Raw genomic sequence first — 8,673 nt, forward strand, 5'->3', positions numbered from 1 at the left:
AGATGTGTATAAGAGACAACATACACAAAATATCACATATAAACACAACTTAATCACATCATAATTACATTAAATAATCACAATCAATCAAATATTCAAATTTTATTACAAATTAACTAACTTTTTAAAGCTAATCGTTTAAAAATCGTAAATTTTATCAATATTTTTCTGAACGCTTTTCCCTATTCTTTTGCATTGAAAAATTTTATGTTAATTTATGATTTTGTTCAGATCATAATTTTTTAGGAATTTTGTATTTTTAACACTCTAGATATATTTCTTTTGTATAAAGGTTTGAAAAGAATACAGACAATGATATGTTTTATCCACTAGTTTAAATTTTTCTTTATCATTAGGCCTATACTGACTTCAGAGAAAATTTCCTATTCTTTATCATTAGATACATAAATTCTGTAGCTGCCCGTCTGTTTGGAATCATATTTTTTTTGAAAAGCTATATTTTTAAGATCATATTTGACTTTCTCTTGAGTAAAGTTTTAAAACTAATCCAAACACATATATGTTTTAACGACTAATTAACGATTTTACCAAGCTTTAAACCTATACTACTTTCAGACAAAATTTGCCTATTCTTTATCATTAGATACATAAATTCTGTAGGCCCATCTGTTTGGAATCATCTTTTTTTTGAAAAGCTAAATTTTTAAGATCATATTTGACTTTCTCTTGAGTAGAGATTTAAAACTAATCCAAACACATATATGTTTTAACGACTAATTAACGATTTTACCAAGCTTTAAACCTATACTACTTTCAGACAAAATTTGCATATTCTTTATCATTAGATACATAAATTCTGTAGGCCCATCTGTCTGGAATCATAATTTTTTTAAAAAGCTAAATTTTTAAGATCATATTTGACTTTCTCTTGAGTAGAGTTTTAAAACTAATCCAAACACATATATGTTTTAACGACTTATTAACGATTTTACCAAGCTTTCAACCTATACTACTTTTCAGACTAAATTTGCCTATTCATTATCTTGGATATTATAGGGCATGGGCTGCCAATCTCTGTTCGGATTCATAATTTTTTCGAAATTTTATATTTTAAACATCGTAATTGCCTTCCTCGTGATTAGAGTTTTATAACAAATACAAAGACATATATTATATTGACTAATTAAACAAATTACAAAGAATTTTATACAAGCTTCAGACAAAATTTGTCTATTCTTTATCATTGAATAAATAAGCCTACACTATTATTTATAATTTTGTTTTGGAATAAAAATTTTGTTTTGCATTGGATATTTTATTTTTTGAATTAAAAACTCAAAAAGTATTTAACTACAATATGATAACATACAATATTCGTTAATAATTACACGGTACAGACGACAATGTAACGGAGTATTACATAATACTGTACAGTTGTTCGGAGTCAACTAAAAACATCGAAACTAAAGAGGGCGCTAGACTAGTATTTTTGGTTATCAGAGATATCGTCGCTCGTTTAAATTTACTATGAAATCAAATCAATAGCTAATAATTTAATGTAGGCATATTTTATTTTTGTATGTTTCTTTAATTATGTATGCACCATGCATTTTTTATGAGTGCTACCGTATCAAAGTGGATCCAGTAAATTGATTGATGATTGATTCATTCATTCATTGGCCGTGTTTTGAACCAAATTGAGTGCCGGGGACATTAAGCCATCATTTTTATAAGTAAAATTTTCTCGCGATCCAGAATAATGCTTCCCATGTAAGACTTCACATTCACAAATTGCCCCCATATTGACTTCACATTTAACTATTGATAAAGGCATGATAACTGATATTAAATATTTTGTGGTTAACAATTACATATTAGAAGGTCTAGTTTTAGATTGATGGTTTCGTATAACTTGACAGAGAAACATATCTCTCTACTTAGGCCTAATTTAGGCCCATTTATATTAAGACAATCATAAATACAATATCAATCAATTCTTTTGTCGTGATCTCTACGTTCATGAAGAATTCTCCAGTTATTTTGTACAAATTAATCAAACAATAATAATTTTTAAAATCGAAATTACTTCTTCATATGTAGCTTTTACAGAATATGAGGCTGCAATCGATTACGAACCTTAAGCATTTTAAAAAAAATCTCTCAATTGTCAAAGCTTACGGGCCTAAGGGCGCCCTATGGGATCCTCCAGAGGTTCTGGAACATTGCCCTCCCCTGCCATCGAGCAAAACTAGGCACCATCACTTTTGTTTTGTGATGATTTTACAAAAGGAGGAAATACAATCATAAGCAGGAAGTAAAACATTAAATCAATCCCATAGTTGCCGTAACAATGCCTGATTTAATGCATTGTAGTACAAACAAAAATAGATTAGAAATTAAAATTATGAAATCTTCAATGGTCTTTGCAGCAAGCAGATGGCTTTCACCTTAGTTAGGTCCATAAAGTATAATAAGTTGCTTACAACTATCAACTCTAAACATATTTGACCCTTCAAATATATTAATCAAAAGCCAGTGGCATAGTCAATACATGGTAGGATTTTAATTTAGAATAAGAATATTTAAAAGAGTGATTAATAAAAAAAAATATGCTATAATAAATATTCTTATTTAATTGGCGAATATGTCACTCGAGTGTACTAATATTCCATCAATACGGTCCTACTTATGGTTTTGATTTTGCTAAAAATTAAAATGGATGATGTCTTCTGAATTTTTACCAACAGTCTCTCATTTCAAATTGACTTTAGATGAAACACGCATTTTAAAAAACATACCGTACGCGAGATCATCAATTTGTCACACATTTAACTCTCTATGCGTAGGCCTATACCGAATTATCACGAATCCAGGGAAAATGTATTTAAAATTAGAAGAAATTGGTTTTTTAAAATATACAAAATGGTTAGAGAGTGCAGTTGAAACTTGCCAGTATCAAACTCACGCAGTTGTAAGTACAAAAGTACGTGAATACATTAATTCACTGGCAAGTTCTAAAAATTGATGAGTATCCAAATCATTTCTTGATTGTTTAAGAAGGCCTAATGATATGTTTGTGTACATAATTAGGGTGCTGCAATGAAACATAAAGTGAAACGCAAATTGTAGGCCTACGTGGCTTTATTAAACATATTTCTGTTGGTATACCTGCTTCAATTGTCAACAAACACTCCCTGAAATCATTTTAAAATAGCTTCTCAAAATTCTCAGATCGTCGAAGCAGTCACTCACGCATTTCAATTCTCTCAGGTGGGTATCTATGTCTTCTGTGTAATGTAACCTAATTCAATTACAGCAAATTTTGATATGATTCTTTTTCAATTAGTTTTATCAGGAAAAATTATTATTTTTGTTTTTGTTACTGTTTTCACATTAAAGATACCTCGATGATTCTCTGACAACCGAAAATCAGAGCCATATATATAAAGAGTTGCGACATTCCGCTCCTTGGTTTACGAAAGTCACGTGGTACACACCGCCCATTTTGTTTCATAATCTTCCCGATGAACACATGCAAAGTATATGTGTTACGTACATTGCATATTAATTTCACACACTTAATTGGGTTTACAATTATATTTATAATTAACATCACTTAGTATGGACAGCGTATAAGTGTGATGATTTTACAAAAGGAGGAAATACAATCATAAGCAGGAAGTAAAACATTAAATCAATCCCATAGTTGCCGTAACAATGCCTGATTTAATGCATTGTAGTACAAACAAAAATAGATTAGAAATTAAAATTATGAAATCTTCAATGGTCTTTGCAGCAAGCAGATGGCTTTCACCTTAGTTAGGTCCATAAAGTATAATAAGTTGCTTACAACTATCAACTCTAAACATATTTGACCCTTCAAATATATTAATCAAAAGCCAGTGGCATAGTCCATACATGGTAGGATTTTAATTTAGAATAAGAATATTTAAAAGAGTGATTAATAAAAAAAAAATATGCTATAATAAATATTCTTATTTAATTGGCGAATATGGTCACTCGAGTGTACTAATATTCCATCAATACGGTCCTACTTATGGTTTTGATTTTGCTAAAAATTAAAATGGATGACATCTTCTGAATTGTTACCAACAGTCTCTCATTTCAAATTGACTTTAGATGAAACACGCATTTTAAAAAACATACCGTACGCGAGATCATCAATTTGTCACACATTTAGCTGTCTATGCTTAGGCCTATACCGAATTATCACGAATCCAGGGAAAATGTATTTAGAATTAGAAGAAATTGGTTTTATTTAAAATATACAAAATGGTTAGAGAGTGCAGTTGAAACTTGCCAGTATCAAACTCACGCAGTTGTAAGTACAAAAGTACGTGAATACATTAATTCACTGGCAAGTTCTAAAAATGGATGAGTATCCAATTCATTTCTTGATTGTTTACGTAGGCCTAATGATATGTTTGTGTACATAATTAGGGTGCTCCAATGAAACATAAAGTGAAACGCAAATTGTAGGCCTACGTGGCTTTATTAAAAATATTTCTGTTGGTATACCTGCTTCAATTATCAACAAACACTCCCTGAAATCATTTTAAAATAGCTTCTCAAAATTCTCAGATCGTCGAAGCAGTCACTCACGCATTTCAATTCTCTCAGGCGGGTAACTATGTCTTCTGTGTAATGTAACCTAATTCAATTACAGCAAATTTTGATATGATTCTTTTTCAATTAGTTTTATCAGGAAAAATTATTATTTTTGTTTTTGTTACTGTTTTCACATAGATACCTCGATGATTCTCTGACAACCGAAAATATTTATCTAGCGCCCTCTTTAGTTAAGATGCTATTTGTTATAAGATCTTTCTATTTTCCTACAAAAATCATGTATTTCCTATTTTAAAAAATGATAATAAAATTAATAAAAAATAAATAATAATAATAATACTAATAATAATTTTAACAATTATTATTATTATTATTATTATTTATTATTATTATTATTATTATCATTATCATTATTATTATCATTATCATTATTATTATCATTATTATTATCATTATTATTATTATTATTATTATTATTATTATTATTATTATTATCTTTCAACGCAATAATATATTCGAAACTAAATAGGCGGTTAGACTAATACTTTCCGTTGTCAGAAATCCTCGCTTTTTGGCTGAAATTGCTGAGACGCGTTCTGCCAACATAAGGTTACACTATTGGATAGTTAGGCCCGTTGTATTAGCTTTCTTTTTTATGATAACACACCACAAAAAATTGAAGATGTTTCAACCACTAATCCATACACAAAGGACAGTTTTGTCTACAAATCTCCAAAATGCTTAAATTCTCTACAACATGAAATTTGAAAAGCGTCCTCTGAAGGTCCTATCTTATTTAAAACTATGTAAAGAAAATCTTACACCCCAAAAAATCTCAATTTGGAAATGTCCCTGAAGGTCACCATAACATATAATACTTTTAATTATATATATACCTATTCCATATTTAGTCTGTTTATACATTGCTTTTCAATACACTGATTCTTTATTGAATTTTATTATTCTTATAATTTTGTTTTATCATAACTTTGCTTTGTCGTTTGTTTTGTGTTTGTTTGTTTGTTTGTTTATGTTTTTTATTTTTTTATTTTTTTTTTATGCGAGGGCCCCACGATTGTCAGTATTGGGTTACTGTCGGTAAGTAAAGTTTAATAACTATAAAATAATTTTAAAAAATAACAAACTGATCATAACCACACAATAACACAAGTAGCGATACTCAAGAAGTCGTATATTGGGCCTTTACTGTACTTGTGAGCGAATGGTTCAACTGCGCACGGGCCACGGCCAGGGGTCATAGGGTGAAACCGCTGGTGGCTGGTGCAGGGGGAGAAGACTCTGATGATGGACATTTTAGAACTCTATCCTTGCTCCTGTATCACTGAATGGTCCAATCATTTGGTATGATTTTGATTTATTATTTGATATAACATAGATATACGGAAAAAAGGAGAAAAATAAAACCTGAAACCAAAAAGCACAAATTAAAATTGTTGATATTATCTAAGATCTATCTATAATTACCGGAATTTCTGTACTGTTTATTATCATTATCATCATATAGCATTATTAATATTGTTTGTATTATAGTATTAACATCAATTTATTAAATTATTATTATTATTATTTATTATTATCATTGTCGTCATCAATGTTGTTGTTTTTTTTTTAAAGCAAAAAAGTGAATAATGAGACTAGAGGTTCTTTAGACATAAGTTTTGAATGATTACAACAACAAAAACGTCTAATACTAATAATCACAACCGATTTCAAGCATTTAGGCTAAACTGAATTTCTTCAGTACAACTGCCATCTTCAGTGTAAGGCAATTGCTTACAAGAAATGTCTAGTAGGAGTGAACAAATGCAATGAATTTTATTATTAAGCACAAATTAATAAATTTAAGGCGGAGTATTTATGTAAGACAAAAGAATAGTATTGAATAATCAAATCTAACATAATATTGGGCTTATTCGACTGGTACATTTCGTTGAGTATTATTTTCATTCGACTGGTTCGTTAAATAGACTTCGTTGACAACGAAAATTAACGTAAACCAGAGTGCGTTAATCAGCGTTAAGTTATACACGTAACCAAAAAGAAGTTTGTTTATTTAATCATTTGAACTTACACCTTTAGATCGGTGGGACTCAATGACAATCGTAAATTAAAGAAACAAACTTAAATAAACAAAGGCAAAAAAGGAGAAATATGCATATGAAAATATACATACAAACACATGAACTCTTAACTAAAATTAAAACAAATACAAGTTTGAGAATTAATTCCAGATATTATTATAATTCATTAAAGCATATTCAATTGTCAGTAGCTTAATAATGCTCTTAAAATAGGTAGATTTTACACTAAAGAGGGCGCTAGACTTAAATATTTGGTTGTCAGAGCAAGGTCAGAGCGTTTCGGTGCTAGGAGAGCTCACACAATCAAAGTTCAAACAATATTACGACTATTACACCCATTGCCATTAAATTTTCTATTGTAAATACATTATTGATTGAATTAATTAACTTTTAGTGAGGAATAATAAGAAATATGTAACATTATTTGATAGGTTTAAACAATGCTACTAAGTACCTTTACCAGTATGCTAAATAAGCACACGGTGGTGATTATAACGAATAACTTTGTTTTTAAACTAGTTGTATCAGTGTACTATGTACGCCTACTCCTTAAAGATGTATAGCCCTCTAAAAATGACAAACAAATCACTTAAAAAATAACTTGTAACCAATTTGCTAATTTTGCAGTAATACACAAATTATTAATTTGAGCATAGCAATTATTGAAGATAATAAGTTTGTAGGCCTACCCTAATTTTTTTTTAACTTGACCTGATAATGACAATACAATAATAAACACTTCCTGTAACTGGAAGTGTTTCTAACGTTTTCGCTGTAAAATTATTTGTAAATATTTTTAATACATTAATTTATATGTTCAGGTTTATAATTTTTGTGTTAATTTAAAAAAAAGGTTTTTAAAGATATTTTTTTTATGTTTTGCTTGGGACATTCCATATTGATTAAATTATGCATTTATTAGTTATTGTTTCAGCGTCATTCTTAGTTTGCCCTAATAATGTCTTTAATGGTAACATTGCATGATGAGCTTACATTAGCAAGAAAGGTGCTTTTAATAATAATCTAATTAATATTAAAATTTGTTGTAATTATCCTTTGAATTAAATGATGTTGAACTATATTTGAGTACTGTATACATTACATACCGGTCTTTCATTTACGAGTTCAGGAGCGGCTCTTATAATGTTTCTTACTTCATCCCATTTTCGGTCAATTACAGCGTCGTATAAGCTGTCACTGTGATGACAAAAGAAAACAAAGTTACTCTACTTTACTAAAATAGCTAATAAATCAGTTATACTCTAATATCAGTGAACCGACAAAATTTATGCATGATAAATATTGATTATAACATATTCATTTTGATTACTAATAAATTAATTAAGTGTTTATAATGTACTATACATAACATCAATGTACATTCTGTCCACAATGCCGTGCATCCGATAACTAGGAATTACGCCTTCAATGGAACGGAGGCGGGTTTGTTAACTTTTGAAGGAGGTCCTGTGGTCTGAATGATTATTAGCATCACCATTATTATAGTCTATCATTAGGTTTTGATAATGCTTCAAGTTATTTAAAAGAAGGAACAGAGAATTAATTAAGAAAAACAATCATTTACATAAATTAGTGATTGATTTCTTTGCTAATAATAAAATACTGATGTCGATTTTAGAACATGAAAAAGTTTGCTATAAAATTTCATTATACTGTAGTAAATTTTCTATTCATTTCCAACATTATTTAATCAATTAAACAAAATGGAAGAGTTAGAAATGTATAAAATTAAGTTGTGACGTAAGTCTAAACACATGTAAAAAAACACCTACACTGTATGTTGCGGTGAAGCCATTTTGTTGGTTGTAGATAACATTACTTTTTTTTAGTTTTATACGGTACGCTAACATAAATGCTTGATTTATTTCTTGGCTAATAATAAAATACCTATGTCAATTTTACGACATCAAGAAGTTCACTATAAAAAAAATCATTATACTGTAATGAAGATTCTATTCATTTCAAACATTATTTAATCAATTAAACAAAATGGAAGAGT

The sequence above is a fragment of the Anneissia japonica genome, unplaced genomic scaffold (assembly GCF_011630105.1).
Source record: "Anneissia japonica isolate Jap-2015-1 unplaced genomic scaffold, ASM1163010v1 scaffold1274_len78327_cov138, whole genome shotgun sequence".
In the NCBI taxonomy this organism is placed as follows: Eukaryota; Metazoa; Echinodermata; class Crinoidea; order Comatulida; family Comatulidae; genus Anneissia; species Anneissia japonica.